An 18,754-nucleotide genomic window follows, 5' to 3' on the forward strand; every position below is an offset into this window, starting at 1 on the left:
ATGCTTCGCTCTGCAGCCCCGCAGGTCGCGCATGCTACTTTTCAAGAAAGGCGGGCCCCCGGCTCGCAGACCGGTAGAACTCACCAGCTGGGTGAAATGCGGGAAACCTAGGGACCGCCATTTTACCTTGGGTCGAACCAACTGTACACTTAGTGGGAGGTTCGTGTTCTCGCTCTCGTCAGTTCGTACAGGTACTGAAATAAAATGCGCTTAATTACTACAAGTCTCCTTATTATGCTTTACGTTGAGACCTCCTTCTATTTTGTGCCCCAGTCCAGAACTAACCCCCTAGGGATACAATAGGACGTCCCAGCATGGCCGCACTCACCTAGATTCCGCTAGGGGCGGAGTCGGAAGCGGTCCCGCCCCGCCTCCCGGTCGGAGGGGGGTTTCCGCTTCCGGCAGCGGCGGCTGCAGCCTCGCTCTGGTCCCTGCGGCTGGCGGCCGAGCCGTGTGTCTCCTCCTCCGCCGCCGCCATATTGTCTGTGTGAGGAGAGGGGAGAGCGGCTGCCGCCGCTGCCGCTTCCACCACAGGTACCGTGGGAGCTGCCAGGCGAGGTCGTTGTGGGGTGGAGGTGGACCCAGGAGGGGGCAGCGGGGCGCGACCGCCTCTCAAGCGTCCAGCAGACTCCCTAGCGGCCCTTCACCTTCCCCTTCCCCCCCTCTACACACACACCAGCCGAGGCCCCTGCAGCCCGTCGGGGAGGCCCAGGGCCACCCTCCCAGGGCGGGGAGCGAGGCTTGAGGCAGAGGCTGATGTGAGGATGGAAACTGGCTCTCGGGAGTCCAGCTTATTGCGGGGGAGAGGGCTGGGCTGGGGCGGGGACTAGGGGGCAACTTGGAGGAGGGGGTCGCCAGAAGGGGAAGGGGGCTTGAGGGGTGGGGCCGCAGTGGGGGATGCTGGAGGAGGGTTCCTAGGGGAGTGATGCCTGCTATGTAAACTGGAGTGGACCCTCGCGCGGAGCAGAGCGCTGGAGTAGGGGCCTTAGAAGGGCGAGGCTGGACTTCCCACCTGCACACTGGGGTGCAAGGTGGAGGGAACCCGGGGCGAGGTCGCTGGGGATAAAGCGGAAGGGGACCACGAAGTGGGGTAGAATGGGTGGAGTTGGAGTCAAGGGTTAGTTGGGAGCTTGGGTGGAAGAGAAGTATGCAGAATGAAAGATTGGCTACGAGTATACATGTTAGTTTGTGACCTTTTGAAGAGTAGGACTTTTATTTTGTTTTTGTTCTTCTGTTGTTGTTTGGTTTTTTGCAGCGTTGTAACATTTCTAGCCTAGGCAGGTGATGGGTGGAGTTTATGTAGATTGTTTTTGGGAAGCAAAGTCAGTGTCGGGAGAAGTTGTTTCTTGGCCTTGCTATTGTGGGAAGGAAAGAGTTCTGGAAAGAAGGTGGCACGTTAATTGGGGAAGAGTTGATTACATTTCAACTGCTAAATTCTATGAGAAAAGGGCTTGAGGAGAGGCAGTGAAAAGAAAACTAGGAAGGGAAGATTTTTCTAAGAGTTGGAAGACCTCGTTCAGTCTAAGGATTGACAGTAAATATCTGGATTCTCAAAAATAAGTGCCACTGTTATTTAGCTTCGTAACCTAACTTCTGTAAACCTCAGTTTTCCTATCTGTAAAATGAGGGTAATAATATTTCCTAGATGATAAGTTTATGATGAGTAAGGAAGATAATTTGTGTCAAGTGCTCACCTCAGTGCCTGGCAAGTAGTAAGTGCTCGATAGACCTTATCTGCCACTTTTATTAAAGGGGCTAGCTGGTGTCTTTGGGGTTCCTCCATTATAGGTAAAATTTATGGTCAATAATCTGACAGTAGGCAGAACTTAAGAATATTATATTTATAGTTGTTGCAGTGTTTTTCTTTTGTTGTAAGTTACTTGGCTTAACTGGCTTGGTGGACCTTGGGCTGAAAAACCAGGACCAATACTAGTTCTCCCTCATGTCACTTAAAAAGTTCACCTGCAGTTTTACCTGGGCAGGTTTGTCCTTCTGTGACTTTGAAATTCTTGATTTTCATTTGCTGTTAGGGAAGGATGTATGACTTGAAGAGAGAATGAATATATTTGAAGTTTGTTTAGATTGGTTTGTCAACTGATTACAAAATTAGGTCACCCTGGGGCAACTTTTGTTTAAAAAAAAAAAAAGAACCAGATATGCCTAGTTATACCCTCTTGTGTGAAATACAGTAGAGAAAAGAAGCACACATTTAAGGGGGAGCAGTTGGTTAGTTTCTGCCTAATGGGTTAGTTGTCTAGCTGGGGAAGAAACAAGTATCAGCTTCTTTTTTTACAATGTATTTTTAGTTCTCCTGTTGCCTAGCCACTCTCTTCCAGGGTGAGTCTTTGATTTTACCATTGTCTCTTATCTCTGAACATACACCTTTACTTCACATGCTCTTTTGGAGAAAGGAGAAATTTTCTTTGGGAACTGAGTTTAAAGTCTTACATAGGGTTTGGGTTCATAGTAGGCAGAATGACACCCGGCCCCCAAGATGTCCATACTCTAATCCCCTGTAAATATGTTACATGGTAAAAAAGACATTGCGGTAATTAGGGTTAAGCATCTTGAAATAGGAAGATTATCCTGGATTTTGTGGGTAGGCCCAGTCTAATCACATGAGCCCTTAAAAGCAGAGCACTTTCTCCACCTGGGAGTCTAGAGAGATGGGACAGAAGGGGAAATCGGAGAGAATCGAATCATGAAAGGGACTCCATTTGCTGTTGCTAGAGGGGGCCACATGGAAAGCATGAGAAGGAATGCGGGGAGCCTCTAGTAACAAAGACCAGCCCCGACTGACAACCAGCAAGGAAATGGAGACCTCAGTCCTACAACCACCAGAAACTGAATTTGGCCAGCAACCTGAGTGAGCTTGAAAGTGGATTCTTCCCCAGTTTCCAGCAATGAAAACACCTTGATTCTGACCTTGTGAGATCCTAAGCAGAAGACCTAGCCAAGCCCACCCAACTACTGACCTACAGAAACTGTGAGATAATAAATTTCTATTGTTTTAAGCCACTGTGTTTGTGGTTTTATTATGGCAGCAATAGAATGCTAGTATAGATTTTGGTACCAGGAGTGGGGAACTAGTACCTAATAATGTGTTAAGTGGCAGTTAAAGAGGCCAGCAAATTTTTGAGGAGCATGATAGAAAAGGCCTAGAACAGATTGTTAATAGAAATAGTGAATGCTCAGATGGAAGTGAGGTATGCATTGGAAACTGGAGGAAAGAGGATCTTGGTTACATATTGGCAAATAAGCTTAGAATTATGTCCTGTGGTCATGTGGAAAACAGAACTTATAAATGATGAACTTGGGTATTTAGCTGAGGAGATTTCCAGGTAGAATGTTGAAAGTACAGCTTGGTTTGTTTATGAGCGTGAGTCTGTCAGTGAGCTGTGAAATTCATGTAAAGCCTGCTAGGTTCTGGAGGATTTTATACTAGCAGAAACATTGCCAGCTTGGATTGAAAAAGACAGAGTAGGAAGTTAAAGAGGGCTATTGAAGCCTCCCAAATTCTACTGGTAGGATGCAGGCTAATAAAACTACTCATATGTGGATGTGCTGCATTTTCGTTAAAAAAGAAGAGTGACTCAGAGGGTGGAACCAAGAGCCCAGAGAGATGGAGCTGAAGGCCACAGAAGAGTTTTCCCTGGGTTTGAAATGGAATGGAGTTTGCCTAGATTTTGAAACTGCTTTGGACCGATGGATCTGCTTTCTCTTAAATTTTCCCCATTTGAACTGGAATGTCTATAAGTATTGCCCTATGCCTGTCCCACCATTGTATGTTGGGAGCAGATAACTTGTTTTTTTAGGAATTGTGCCCCAGGATTCTGAATGTATTCTTCCCAGAACCTCACCCACACCTGATGTAGGTGGTGAAATTTGAGACTTTTGAATTGATGAGTTATAGATGAGATTTTGGACTTGGAGTTGATGCTGTAATGGAATGAGACCTTAGGATGGAATGGATGTATTTTGCATTTGGGAGAGACAGTAGTCTTTGGAACCCATAGGGTGGGCTGTGTTAGGTGGATTGAACACCCCTAAAGGTGTCTGTACCCTAATCTCTGGAACCTGAATTTGTTACTGTTACGTGGCAAAAGGGACTTTGAAGATGTAACTGTGGTATCCTAAGATAGGAAGATTATCTTGGATTTCCTGGTAGATCCAGTCTATTCACCTGAAAGCAGAGAACTTTATCCAGCTGGAGCTAGAGAAATTTGAAGCACAAGAAGGACTCAACCTGCCATTACTGGAGGGGGCCACATGGAAATCACAAGAAGGAATGCGGACAGCCCCAGCTGACTGTCAGCAAGGAAATGGGGACCTCAGTCCTACGTCCACAAGGATCTACATTTAGCCAACAATCTGAGCTTGAAGTCAGATACCCCACCCTGCCACTGAATTCCCATCAATGAACATAGCCCTATGGACACCTTGATTTTTGGCCTTGTGACCCTAAGCAGAGGATCCAGCCAAGTCTACCTCACTTCTGGCCTATAGAAACTGTGAGATAATATATTGTTTTATGTTTGTGATAGTTTGTTACGGCAACAATAGAAAACTAGTTAGAAGGGTTTTGCTAATTTTATTTAAGAATCTTTGGGGGTTTCTTTTCTAGAGAACAAAGGGAACCAAGATTATTCTGTAAAGTAATTTGGTCCTGGAAGACTTCACAGAATAATAGTGTTGAGTGGAATCTACACTTCTTCTTAGATGTATAAACATCCTGTTAGTGTCATTAGATGCAATTTGAAGGGGCTAGATGGCCAGCTTGGTAAAATGTAGATTCTAGAGTGCTAGGCCATTTTGGTAGAATTTCTATAAATTGGTGATTCTTCCATGCCTATAATAAACATCTTGGATAATTTCTTTATTTATTTTTATTGGCTGAATAAAACATTGAATTTGTGACAACTCTTAAAACTCTTTAAAGACTTTTTTTTCCTATTTTTTAGAAGAGATGGAAATGAGTGATTATTTTATAAATTTATAGCCACCTATATTCAGTAGCCTGGTTTTTTACACCTCCCACCCCAACCCAAAGTTGTTCTAAGGTCTTTTCCCTATGTCATTGTCATTTGAGGTTAATAATAAGATTTGGGAATCATAACTGCAGAGTGGAGCTTTTTGTTGTTCAACAACATGCTGTTGATTAGAATTCATAAAATATGGACTCTTAACTTTAGTGAAGGGGGCTAAAGAGGATGGAGGAAATAAAGACAGTTTCTTTTTGAGTTAGTTACCTGAATACAAAATCAGAGCATTTCAGGATGTGAAGGACTTTTGTGATTATCTGTTTGACTTCTAGGTTTAGAGTAAAGGAAATTGGGCCACATGAAGTTTAAGTGGCTAAACCAAGTATCTCAGCCCTACAGCTGGCCTAGAATCCTGGCTCAGGCAATGGAGATTCATGGCTTTTGAAATATATTCCCAATGTACCCGTGCCTTGTCCTTTTCCTAGATTGTACCTTGGATAGGTCATCTCTCTGTGCCTCAGTTTCCTCATGGGGTCATTGTGAGGATTAATCGAGATAATGCATGAAACACATTTAGCCTAGTAACTAACACAGTAAGTACCCAAAAGTTGTTAACTATTATGATAATTTTGACAACTGTATGACAACTTTTGCATTAATATTATAGTACAATTTGTACAAGTTCAGAAACTGAGAATGGTATGATTTGACATTGGATTAGGTAAGGAATTGACATTTTAAGGTAATAATAGTGCTTGGGATACTTGATTTAAAATCAGAAACTGGATTTGATCCTTGGTCCGTCACAATTCATTGGGTGACCTGGGCCAAATTTGTTTCTCAAGAGTGTTAGTGTGTTCATATACCTAAATTTCTTTGAACTCATAAGACAGATAATTTCAAAAGTAGTACTGTATCATTTAGTTGTTTCTTAATAGGAATCTAGGCCAGCTAGCTTTTCAAATGAAGAAAGTCCTCTAGTATTATTAAGAGAAGGAACTGCTGTCATTGTAATGAAAGATATATTTACATTGGGTTATAGACAACTGATAGTTTTTCTTAAATATTTGGTATGCTCCAGAGTAGATTTCAGGTGATCTAGTTGTTGACCAAACACACTTTTTTCCTTCACATTACAGAAATTCAAGGATTGAGTCTTTTTTAAGTTTAAGGTAAAAGAATTTACAGTATCATGCTAGGAGTGATGTTTCACTGGTTTCTACAAAGTGTGTATCTTTCAGCCTTAGACATAAGAAACCTGCTAAGCAACAGTTACTATGGTGGGTATAAGCTTTTTTTACATTAGTAGTAGTAGTGTTTTCTTATACAGAAAATACTTTGTTATCTAAAGTGAAGGTTTTAGTATTAAATACAAGGTACACTTGAAATAATTTTTTATAATTTTTTATGTGTCACATCGTAAATGCCCTTATATTGGGCACTTTGTTCTTTTTACACTTTCTGGTCTTGTGGATTTTTCTGACAAGTTTTTATTAGCTGAAACATTTTAATCTGCTTGGAAAAGTGAACACTTGAAATTTTTCTAAAGTTATGACTAATGCACTAATGAGCATTTCTCAGTTTAGCTATCTTACTAATGTTCTGTAAATTTTAAGAAAGCAACCTTGTTAAAAATAAATGGGTAGATTATTTTCCTAAAAATTTAATTATGTCATATCAGAGAGTACAAAATAGCCATTTTGGGCTATTGAATTTATAAACAGTGTTACTCATTCAATAAACCCTTTGAGTGCCTGCTACATTTCAGGTAGATGTTGTGCTAAAGATCTCTAGATTGTCCCTGACCTCGAGCTTACAGTTGAGTGATACTTTGTAATAATGCATATATCATTCCACAACTTAGCTTTCTGAGGTGTTTTCTTACGAAAACTCCCATTGACTTTGTATCTTACGTATAGTTTCTGAAACAGCTACAGAAATGTAGTAGGGGATGAATTGAGAATTTCTCATTCCTAATGGAATTCTTGAACTGAGATTGCTGGTGGCGGGGATGGTTGGGGAAAGAAGGCAGCAGGAGAGTTGGAAAGAGCTCTCTACCTTTGGAATGAGAGACCAAGTTTGAGGAAGTTTACTTAACTTCTCCCAAGCCTGGATTTTGTCATCTCTTCAACTGGGATAACTACCTTGGGCAACTTACTTATTAGCCTTTTGTGTGTTCGTTCATCTGTAAAATGGGAATCAGTACTTACCTTAGAATGTTCTTGTAAGGATTAATAACTGAAGCATCACATAATGTTATCTAAGGGTTACTGTGAGGATTAAAGGAGATAATTTATGAAATGCCAAGTGCTTTTCCCTTCCCTTTTAGTGAAGACAGTGTGTTCATTGCCAATGCTGTTAGTCTTTACTCTATTTTCTTTTTTTATGCTACCAGGAGTTCTTAATTTTTAATGAGGCCTTCTGACCTGTACTTCCTGTTTCTGGTGTGGCCTGTCAGGTTGGTAAGGTACTGAATTGCTGCCACTTAGGGTTGGGTCAGTATGTAACTTGTGCCCAGTGTAGATTGCCTCAGTTATTCATCTATGGTGTACATTGCCAGCGTGATTATCTAGCCTTAGTGAATCTAGGGTTCTCTTGCTTCTAAATAGAGAAGTGAATCTTCCTGTCTCTGACTCTGGGGAAGTTCAAGGTTTGTTCACCGATAGACTTGTGACCTGGGATCAGAGTTCTTATTCCCAGTGGTTCTTGGATCACAGCTTGGAGATTAACTTGTGTATTGTGTGTTAGGAATATGTTTGGAGGAGAACTTCCTGTATTAACATCTTCTCTGTGTCCTGTTGTCTCAAGTAATCCACTAACTTTCTTAGCTTTCTTTCCCCTGTATTCTTAAATCATACACTCCTAAGCAGAACAGGAACCTGTCTTTATCAGTATTTCACAGTGCTCTGTGTATTTATGACTCTCTGTAGAATGACTTCATATAGCCATCTGCCTTGGACTCTTCCATCTTTTCAAACCTGATTTTGTATACCATTTTGGCCTAGTGGCCACTCCATTCAGATAAGAGAATAATGACAACTCCAGATTGTTGAAACTTGCAACACTCACCCCTTACCTAGCCTCTAGATTTAAAGCAACCCATTTCATTGTGGTATTTATGGTAGGCTATTGTTGAATCAGTGTGCAGAATTGGAGAAACAGTGTTGAATTAGTGAAAATAATCTACTTAGGCTTTGAAACCCAAACAGACTTAGGTTCAAACCTGGACTGTGCCACTTAGTAATCCTATGACTTTTGGCAGGTCATTTAACCTCTGAACCTATGTTTATTTCTAAAATGAATATAAATCTCATACAATGGTTTATAAGAAGCATTCAAGTAATAGTTATTACATACATAGATGCTGGATTGTGCTTTAGATTACTCTAGGTCTCAAATGAAGTTTCCTGTCTTATGGTTCCAGAGAGTTGTGGCTAATGGAATGAAGTTTCAGATTGTGACTTCATTTTGTTTGTGTTGCCTGATAAAAGATACACAGATGATAACTTCTTTGCCCATAATTTATTATATTTTGTATTACTGGAGGCAATACTGTACTTCAAACTTCTGTCAAGTATTTGAGATAAAACTGTGTTAATCCAAATCAAACTGCTTGGGTTTTCTTATAATACTTACCTTCATTAAAAGACTTCCCACTGTTGCTATGTTATTTATGTAACACTGACACTTTGATTCCTTTCCTGGCTTAAAGGTGGAGAAATGAAATTCACACAGAGGGCCCAAATGCTGATGTTTTTTGTTATTCCATACTTGGTGGTTTGTTTTATCGAAATGCTTGAGTGTACTGCCTGTTAAACAAGAATCTTGTAAATTTTGTACATGGAAATAAAAATAGAAGGCCCAGTGATACATTAGGATTATAATGTCTTAAAAATCCTGTGGGTTTGTGCAGGCAGTAACTTGATAACTTCATGAGTTATCAGGTATTATTATGAATATTTATATTCTGAATTTAGACCCTTAACAGGACCAGAAAAAACTTATATTATTGGTTTTAAACAGATAGTTTTCTTGCTTCTTCAGTGTGTACTTGGAATGTTGGGTTTTGAAGGTTGGATTGGGTATGGGGGACTATCAAGGAGCTAATTGTTAACCTTTTTGACCTGTATATTTTTCCCCAATTAAAAAAACAGAAACAAAAACAAAAACACCATTACTATATGGCATTAATTTGATAGGTGAGAGAGAGTATTGCTGGCCGTGATTACCACCTGAAGTTGAGACCAGAAGGGAGAATCATTGTAAAGTGGAGGAAAAAAGATAACTTCATTTAATCTTACATTCATTTACACCATTAACTTGTTTTCTCTTGGCTTATTCTTTTAAGGTAGGGTTAGGAGGTTTAGTTTGTGTTTGTTTGTTTGTTTTTGTGCCAGTGACCTCCAAATAGATGATCTCCCAGGAGAAATGGTTGCTTATTAATGGTGTATCTGTACTATACTTGAAAGCTGTAAAAGGTGATTGCCTGTCTAATGCGAGTTATGAAATAGTTTTCTCAGCCTACTGCATGGATTTTGACTGTTCAACTCAAGTTTTCTTTAGGTTATTTAAATCAGAATTTTCCAGCCATTGTATTATATCAGGGGGAGTTACAGAGCAACTGAGAAACTGGTCCTCTAAGCCAATGACCTTAGTTCCAAAAGTCTTGATCATTTACTTCCGTGTGCCATACAAATACTGTTTTCTCTTTGGTTTTGACTTTTTAAAAGGCTGTAAGCACTAATTTAGAAAGTTCAGTAATTGAGTATCTTTTAACAGTTTTAAGATTCAAGAGACTGCCAATTTTAAAATAATCTTGACTTTAGAAAAGACCATTTTTAAATTTATCTCTTTTGACTGTCAAGTAATTCTCTTTCCACATATAACTCAAGGGATATACTTTAAAATGTTAAGATTCTAAATGATTAAAGTTTGGACACTTGTAAAGAAATTTGAGTTTTATTTTTAAGCAGTATTGTGAAGCAAAAATAAAGTTCCCTTGTATAAAACTGCTGTCGTTACCCAACTGATTCTGAATGCCACTGTATCTTTTCTGAAGCTGACATTTTGTTAATCATTCATCAAGCGTGGGTCTCATGCTGGAACATAAATGGAAGCCTAGGATACATTTTCTTCCTCTCTTCCTTCAGGAAAGAATGGGATATACTTAACTTGAGGAATTTTAATTGTTTAATATTTATGTAAATTATCAAGTTAACCTTTTTAAATTGATATTTTGCAATGTTGAAGTGTACCTTTCCTTTTGTCTCACTTGGAGATTCTTAATTCTTCAGGGGTTTACAGATTACCCCAAGCCTGTAATGAAAGCTACAGACCTGTTCTTCAAAAAATGTACCTGCACGTGTTACTTTGTATATACTTTAGGGGGTTCATGGACCTCTAATCTTATTGATGAACTCCATTTTGAAATAATTTGTATAATCCAAATAATAGTTTACCCTTTTTATTATTTTTAATACAGTAATATTTGCATGATTTATCATTTGTCACAGTATTCTTTCAACAAGTGTTTCTGAACCACCTTCTATATATTAGCTTCTGTGATAGACTCCTGAGGATGCAAAGCCACTATTCTCTGCCCTTGGAGCTTTGTTTAGTTAGGGCAACAAATATGTAAACAACACAGTGACAGTGCTAGAAGGAGGAGGTAAGCAAAGTGTGCTGTTGAAGTACAGGGGAGAGGTCTTGACCATTAGAAATTTTTGGTAAATCTGTTGTAGGTTCTGTATTTCTTTATTGACAAAAATTACCTTGTGAAACTCTAAGGTTTTTTGTTTTTTTTTTAAGTTCTGATTGGGCTAGTAATGGAAACTAAATCAAGGAGCAAATGGTCTTAAATTGATAGCTTTAATGTACTTGCTATTGTATCTGATAATGCTGAACATTTTCTTTGCCCATATTTTTCCCTAGTTACCTTTTTAAAATACGTAGTTTTTAATTTGTATGTTTATACATTTATATATTTAGTATAGAACAGGAATTGCTAACTGAAATAACTGCAGGAGTTGGGCCGGTAAAATAAATGCATAGAGCTGTCTGGGTTTACCCGTGTCATCTCCACTGGGTTGATCAGCAGATCCAAGTGATTTTGTCAGTGCAGGAATGCAGAATCATTGTTACCAGAAAGGCAGACCTATTTACCTTTTCTCTTTCTTGTGAGACACTGACAGTTAAATTTTTTTTAAACACTATGTGGAAAAGTTGTATAAGAATGTTCATACCAGCATTATTCATAATGACCATAAAGTGGAAACTACCCAAATGTCCATCAGTTGATGAATGGATGAACAAAATGTGGTATATCCCTATAGTGGATTCAGCCATAAAAAGAAATGAACTACTGTAAAGCTGCATCATGGATGCACCTTGAAAACTTGCTAAACGAAAGAAGCCAGATATTGCAAAATTACATACTCTGTGATTCCGTTTTTATCAAACGTCCAGGATAGGCAAATCCATAGATACAGAAAGCAGATTGCTGGTTCCTGGGAGGTAGAGGGGTATTAGGAATGACTGCTATGGGGTATTTGGTTTCTTTTGGGGCTGAAGATAATGATCTGGAATCAGACGGTGCTGATGGTCACACATTATAAACATGCTAAAAACCACTGACTTATACACTTTAAAATGATGAGTGTGATGTTATATGGATTTTACCTCAATTGTAAAAATTGAAAAAAAATTACTCTTTCAGACAATTAGGACATGTATGTGTGCTGTACAGCGGGATGGACAGGCTGTAAATCTAGACAGGGTATTTTTTTAATTACTACCTCTCTGTGACATTATAGAAATTGCTCAGGTTCACCTGTAAAATGGGAAAAAGGATTACCTAGGTCTTGGACGTGTTAGATTTAGGTGTTAAATATAAATCCCAAGGAGCAGTATAGGCATAGGCATTCACATTTCTTTAGAACCCATGCATTAGGCAGATAATGTTTGCTGCCCTCAGTTCCAGCCTATTTTCTATTGTTAAGTCTTGGGCAACCTACCATTTAACTGTTGCTCACCTGCAGGGAATATGGTTGTCTCCTGGGTAACTTACCTCCATGACAGTGAAGGAAAGAGTGGGAGAGGGTATTAATCCTTATATTCTGCAGTTTCCTCAGTATAATCAGATAGGTTAAATGACAGATCCAAGGTCATATTTGGTCTTAGTGGCTTCATTGGTCTTTCTACAACCTCATGATGCATTAAAGCCAAGTTCATGTTTTTCAGTAATGGAGTACTGAGCTGTTTCTGTAGCTCTGCCAAGGATTGTCTGGCACTGTGCTCATCACATGGGTGAATCACATGGCCTCATAAAAGCTTATGGCTCCAAAGAAACGTCTCTCACACATATTGACTAGCTTCACATTTCATTGGGAAGTGATAGTATGACTGTTCTACCTCTGTTGTTAGTGATGGGTGTGATAACATTTACATGCAAGACCAAAGAGCATCTTTGAGATCAGCTACAGATCAAATATCCATCATACAGCCAAGCTGCTCTTCTCAATTTTGAAGAGGAACGGGTCCATATGTAAGCAAGTTTGATTTTTGCCAAAATATTGTCTATTACTGTCTTAATATTCAACTCATCAAATATTTATGGAACATACCAACAAGCCTAGGCACTGTGTTAAATACAGGGCAATACCAAGAGAAACAAATCATGGTCCAAGTCCTTGAATTAATAATCTAATTTTAAAATATCTAATGAGTGAGAAGTGTATAAACAAAATATGAGATAACATAATCAGTATATTCGAATGCTTTGGCCCCAGAGAGGAAGTACTTTGGTTCATTTTGGACAGGTGTGGAAAGGCTTCATAAAGAAACAAGACATGAAACTTGCTGCTTCTTGAAGGGTGAGTAGGATTTCCCCTAGAAAGCAGTACTGGAGGGTGTAAAGTATAAAGGCACAGAAAAGAGGGGAAACAACGTGTTCAGTAATCATTTGCTTAACATTTTTAGTTTTTAACTTTTAAAAAAAATTTCTAGAAATCTTAAGCTATGCAGTTGGAAGACATTAGGATAGAATGGAGGTTGTAAACTGATAGCCAGTTACAGTACTGACTGAAATGGAAATGGTTATGGGACTATTCAGGATTTTCATTTCTTGTATCAGTTTGGGTAAGTCTTTTTCCTCTAGGAATTTCAAATTTCCTGCCAAAAAGTTGTTCTCTCATGTTATTCTGTGTTTTAGGATACAGCATGTGATAGGATTTTTTTCCCTTTTTAATTTTACTTTTTAGATTAATATACAGAAAAATTTATTCCTTTTTGTATGTACAGTTCTATGAATTATAAGACACAGATTCAAGTAACCACTATCACAACCAGGATACAGAACAATTATATCATCTCCCTTACGTTACCTTTGGTAGTCATACCCAGCCTCCCACCCCTATACTCTGGCAACCAGTATTCTCAGTTACTGTAGTTTTATCTTTTTCATGGATGTTATGTAAATAGAATCAATATGTAATGTTTTGAAACTGACTTCTTTCACTTAGCATATTGCTTTTGAGATTCATTGAAATTGTATCAATGGTTCCTTTTTATTGTTGAGTAGAATTCCATTGTATGGATGGATCACAGTATGCTTATGTAGTTAAGACTCTTCGGTGATTATGAATAGAGCTCCTTTAAATGTACGTGTATAGGCTTTTATGGACATAGTGAGTGGGATTGCTGGGTTATAAGAAAAATTTTAACTTTATAAGAAATTGCCAGACTTTTCCAGAAGGTCTTAGCTGTACCATTTTGCATTCCTACCAGCAATGTAAGAGTATTCAGTTGTTCCACATCTTCTTTATCACCTAGTTTTGTCAGTATTTAACATTTAATTTTGAAATAATTTTAGACTTACAGAAGAGTTGCAAAGATAGACTCTTCATATACTTTTACCCAGCTTCTCCTAATGTTAACATATCGCATAACCATGATACTTAGTTAAAACTAAGAAATTAACATTGGTACAATGCTCTAAACTATTATGGACTCTTTGGATTTTACCAGTTATATCCTTTGTTCCAGAGTACCACATTACATTTAGTCATATGTCTCCTTAGTCTCCTCCAGCCTATGATAGCTTCTCAGTCTTTCCTTGATTTTTTGAACGTTGACACTTTTACAGAGGACTGGTGAGATTTGTAGGATGTCCTTCAATTTAGGTTTGATTCTTTTTTTTAAAACATTTTCTATTGATTTATAATCATTTTACAATGTTGTGTCAAATTCCAGTGTTCAGCACAATTTTTCAGTCATTCATGGACATATACACACTCATTGTCACATTTTTTTTTCTGTGAGTTATCATAACATTTTGTGTATATTTCCCTGTGCTATAAGGTTTGATTCTTATCATAAGTAGATTATGATTATGGATTTTTGAGAATGCCATGGCGATGGCATGTTCTTCTCATTACATAGTTAGGGTATATGATATTAGCATAACCCATCTTTAGTGGTGTTTAGATAGTGTCTGCCAGGTTTCTGGCTTCTCCGCTACAGAGTTACTATTTCTGTCTTTCCATACTTATTCATTAGAAGGGCTTTCCTTAGTCCAAACCACCTTCAGGAGGAGGAACATTGAGCTCCACCTCCTTGTGAAAAATCATATCAAATAATTTGTGGATGGATGTTAAAACCATCATAGTAATTAATGAATATCCTGAAGGAGATACTTAGAGGTTATGCAAATATCCTGTTCTCCTAAAAGTTTTAATAACCAATTTTAGCATTTGTCAGTGAATCTTGCCTGCGGCAATTACTGTACTGATCTAATGGTAAATTCTATTTCCTTTTTTCATTCTACATATGTAAGTTAAATTCTTGTGTAAGGAAAATTCTTAAAATTTATTTAATCATTTATTTACTATTTAATCATCTTTTATATATTCTGGACTCATAGATGTTTATTTTATTTGAGGGGGCTACAATCTAGTATTATCATTACATTTTATTGTTCAGATTTTCCAAGCTTTTGCAATTGGAGCTCTTTCAGGTTGGCTCCCATGTCCCTTTGACTACAAGATTTGCCAGGCTATAATGTATTTTTCCTGCCCTGATCCTAGACTCAGCCATTTCTCCCAAGAGCCCTTGTTCCTTTTGTTGGAGAAAGGTATTGAGAAATCAAGATTTGGGCACTAGTTATTTTCGTTGCTACTTACTGGCATTGCTTCTAGGTGCTCGCAATGCACAGAGCTAGAAATTTGCTTACAGTAATGTCCACTCTTTGTGTTGTATGGTTTTATGGGTTTTGACAATACTTAGAGTAATAAATCCACCTCTACAGTATTAGAACAGTTGCGTTACCATGGGTCAACCACTCACGTTCTCTGTCTTTATAGTTTCGCCTTTTTCAGTCTGTCATATAAATGGAAGCATATAGCAGCTAGCTTTTTGGATTTGGCTTCTTAACAAATAGGTTTAAGATTCATTCATGTTGTACAATAGTTTGTTTTCTGTTGTGTGATTATATTGTGTATCCATTCACCTATTCAATATCTTGGTTGTTTCCAGTTTTTTTGCAATTATGAATAAAACTGCTATTAACATTTCCATACAGGTTTTTGTGTGAGCATAGATTTTCAGTGCACTAGAGTAAATAACTAGGAATGGGAATGCTGAGTTATATAAGTGTTTAACTTTATAGTCAGCAGCCAAACTTTTCCAAGATTGTTATACTGTGTTGCATTCCTATCAGAAATGAATTAGTTTATGTTACTCTGCCTCCTCACCAGCTTTTGGTTTCTTAATTTTAGCCATTTTAACAGTTGATTGCCACATCACCCAAATCTGGGTGACAGTTGTATTCCTCAGGGTCACCTGATCCACAGTGGATGATCAATGTGTTAATAGCTGCGTAGTATGTCTCATTTCAATTTGACTTTCCCTAGGGGGAAGAATATAGCTCAAGTGGTAGAGTGCATGCTTAGCATACGTAAGGTCCTAGGTTCAATCCCCAGCACTTTTGTAAAAATAAAGTAAACCTAATTACCTCCCCCGGCAAAAAAATTAATCATTCATTCATCCATTCATTCATTTGACTTTCCCTAATGACTAATAATATTTGTTCTTTATATGCTTATCCACATCTTTTGTGAAGTGTCCAGATCTTTTGCCTGTTTTAATTGGGTTGTTTTCTTATTGTTGAGTTCTTTATATATCATACATGCAAGTCCTTTATCAGATATATGATTTACAAATATATTCTATCTGTGGCATTTCTTTTTATTCTGTTTACAGAGTCTTTCACAGAGCAGAAATGTTTTAATGTTGAAATCCAGTTTTTCAATTTTTGCTTTTATGGATTGTGCTTTTGGAGTTATGTAAAATACTCTGCCTAATACCATGTCACAAGATTTTCTTATGAAGGTTTGATAATCCTAGGTTTAGATCCACAATCCATTATGAGTTATTAGATGTGAGGTTTAGATTGAAGCTCAGATTTTGCATATGGATGTCCAAGTGTCCCAAAACCATTTACAGAAAAGATGATCCTTTCTTCATTGAATTGCTTTTTACCTTTGTCAAAAATCAATTGGCCATATTTGTATGGGTCTATTTCTGTACTCCATTCTGTTCTGTTGATTTATGTTTTATCCCTTTGCTAATAATACAGTTTTAATAACTGTAAGCTATGAATAAATAACTTAAAATTAGATAGTATGATTTCTCCAGCTTTATTTTTCTTTTTCAAAACTGGTTTGATTATTCTAGTTCATTTGGATTTTTAAATCCAGTCTGACAGTCTTTTGTCTTTTACCTGAATGATTTATTTCATTTATATTTACTATAATTAGTCATTTTTCCTCTCTGTTTCTAATATTCTGGGTTTTTTTCCTTTTGTTTTCTTACTATTTTTTGGATTCTTCCTATCATTCCATTTTCCCCCTATGGTATTTTTGTTCCATAAGTAGATACCACCATAAATATTATAACTTGGAGCCCTAACTTGTCAAATTCTAATGTTAATCATTATTTGATATTTGAACTTTTCCATAAATTTTGCTCTTTATTTTCCCTTTCAATTCATGCCTTCCAAGTAGAATTATTGTTCTTTATTTTCTTTCTTTAGAGATATTTACTGGATATAGAGTTTTAATTTGGCAGGTTTTTGTTTTTTTTTTTTCCTTAGCACACTGTTGGTATTAAACTGTCTTGGCTCATTGTTGCCTTTGGAGAAGAAACAACTTCTAATATTGCTTTGAATGCAATTCATCTTCTCTGCTTGCTTTTCAAATTTCTCTTTGGCTTTTCTTCTGTTTCATTGAATGTTTAGTTGTGAATTTCTTTTTTATTGATCTTGTTTGGAATTTGTTGGCTTCTGGAATGTGAGTGTGTAGTTACTTCTGGGAAATTCTCAACTGTTAACCATTTCAGCTATTGCCTCTGCCATGTCCCATTTTCTCCTTTTCTTCCAATACCAATTAAAAGTATATCAAACCACTTCAAGTATTATTATTGTCTTATTTTTTCATAGTTTTGACTTTTCTACTACACTGTGGATAATTTCTAGCCTATTTTCCAGTTCCTTAGTTCCTTTTCTTTTCATCTTTGTTGAATCTACTCTTAAATCGATCCATTTCAGTTATTTTTTATTTCTGAAACTTCGTTCTTCTATGTTTTGGAATCTGCTATTACTTATTACTTTTTTTAACATTTTCTTATTGAGTAATAGTCATTTTACAATGTTGTGTCAAATTCCAGTGTAGAGCACAATTTTTCAGTTATACATGAACATACATACATTCATTGTCACATTTTCTTTTTTCACTGTGAGCTACCACAGGATCTTGTATATATTTCCCTGTGCTATACAGTATAATCTTGTTTATCTATTTTACATTTTGAAATCCCAGTCTGTCCCTTCCCACCCCCCACCCCCTTGGCAACCACAAGTTTGTATTCTATGTCTATGAGTCTGTTTCTGTTTTGTATGTATGTATTTATTTAATTATTTATTTATTTTTTAGATTCCACATATGAGTGATCTCATATGGTATTTTTCTTTCTCTTTCTGGCTTACTTCACTTAGAATGACATTCTCCAGGAACATCCATGTTGCTGCAAATGGCGTTACGTTGTCAGTTTTTATGGCTGAATAGTATTCCATTGTATAAATATACCACATCTTTATCCAGTCATCTGTTGATGGACATTTAGGCTGTTTCCATGTCTTGGCTATTGTAAATAGTGCTGCTATGAACATTGAGGTGCAGGTGTCATTTTGAAGTAGGGTTCCTTCTGGATATATGCCCAGGAGCGGGATTCCTGGGTCATATGGTAAGTCTATTCCTAGTCTTTTGAGGAATCTCCATACTGTTTTCCACAGTGGCTGCACCAAACTGCATTCCCACCAGCAGTGTAGGAGAGTTCCCTTTTCTCCACAGCCTTTCCAGTATTTGTCATTTGTGGACTTTTAAATGATGGGCATTCTGACTGGTGTGAGATGATACCTCATTGTAGTTTTGATTTGCATTCCTCTGATAATTAGTGATATTGAGTATTTTTTCATGTGTCTATTGATCATTTGTATGTCTTCCTTGGAGAATTGCTTGTTTAGGTCTTTTGCCCATTTTTGGATTGGGTTGTTTTTTTCTTGTTAAGTTGTATGAGCTGCTTATATATTGCGGAGATCAAGCCTTTGTCGGTTTCATTTGCAAAAATTTTTTCTCATTCTGTAGGTTGTTTTGTTTTATTTATGGTTTCCTTTGCTGTGCAGAAGCTTATAAGTTTAATTAGGTCCCATTTGCTTATTC

At 37.5% G+C, this 18,754-nt stretch overlaps 1 protein-coding gene and 1 long non-coding RNA gene across 5 annotated transcripts in view; one reads left to right on the forward strand and one right to left on the reverse strand.

Moving 5' to 3' along the window:
* LOC116284300 (uncharacterized) overlaps nucleotides 1-356 on the reverse strand; it is a 34,949-nt gene extending 34,593 nt beyond the window's left edge. For 3 of the 4 annotated variants that reach the window (XR_012061454.1, XR_012061451.1, XR_012061453.1), the window contains exon 1: nucleotides 127-305. This is a non-coding gene — a long non-coding RNA (uncharacterized lncRNA). Of the gene's footprint in view, nucleotides 1-126; nucleotides 306-328 lie in introns of those variants that run through there. The other variant, XR_012061452.1, reaches the window with a different exon arrangement.
* A 2,499-nt stretch (nucleotides 357-2,855) lies between these two features.
* CSNK2A1 (casein kinase 2 alpha 1) overlaps nucleotides 2,856-18,754 on the forward strand; it is a 46,043-nt gene continuing 30,144 nt past the window's right edge. Inside the window, 1 exon segment of the mRNA XM_072943973.1 lies at nucleotides 2,856-2,986. The gene's annotated coding sequence lies outside the window, so the exon portion shown is untranslated.

This window comes from Vicugna pacos, chromosome 19 (genome assembly GCF_048564905.1).
Source record: "Vicugna pacos chromosome 19, VicPac4, whole genome shotgun sequence".
In the NCBI taxonomy this organism is placed as follows: domain Eukaryota; kingdom Metazoa; phylum Chordata; class Mammalia; order Artiodactyla; family Camelidae; genus Vicugna; species Vicugna pacos.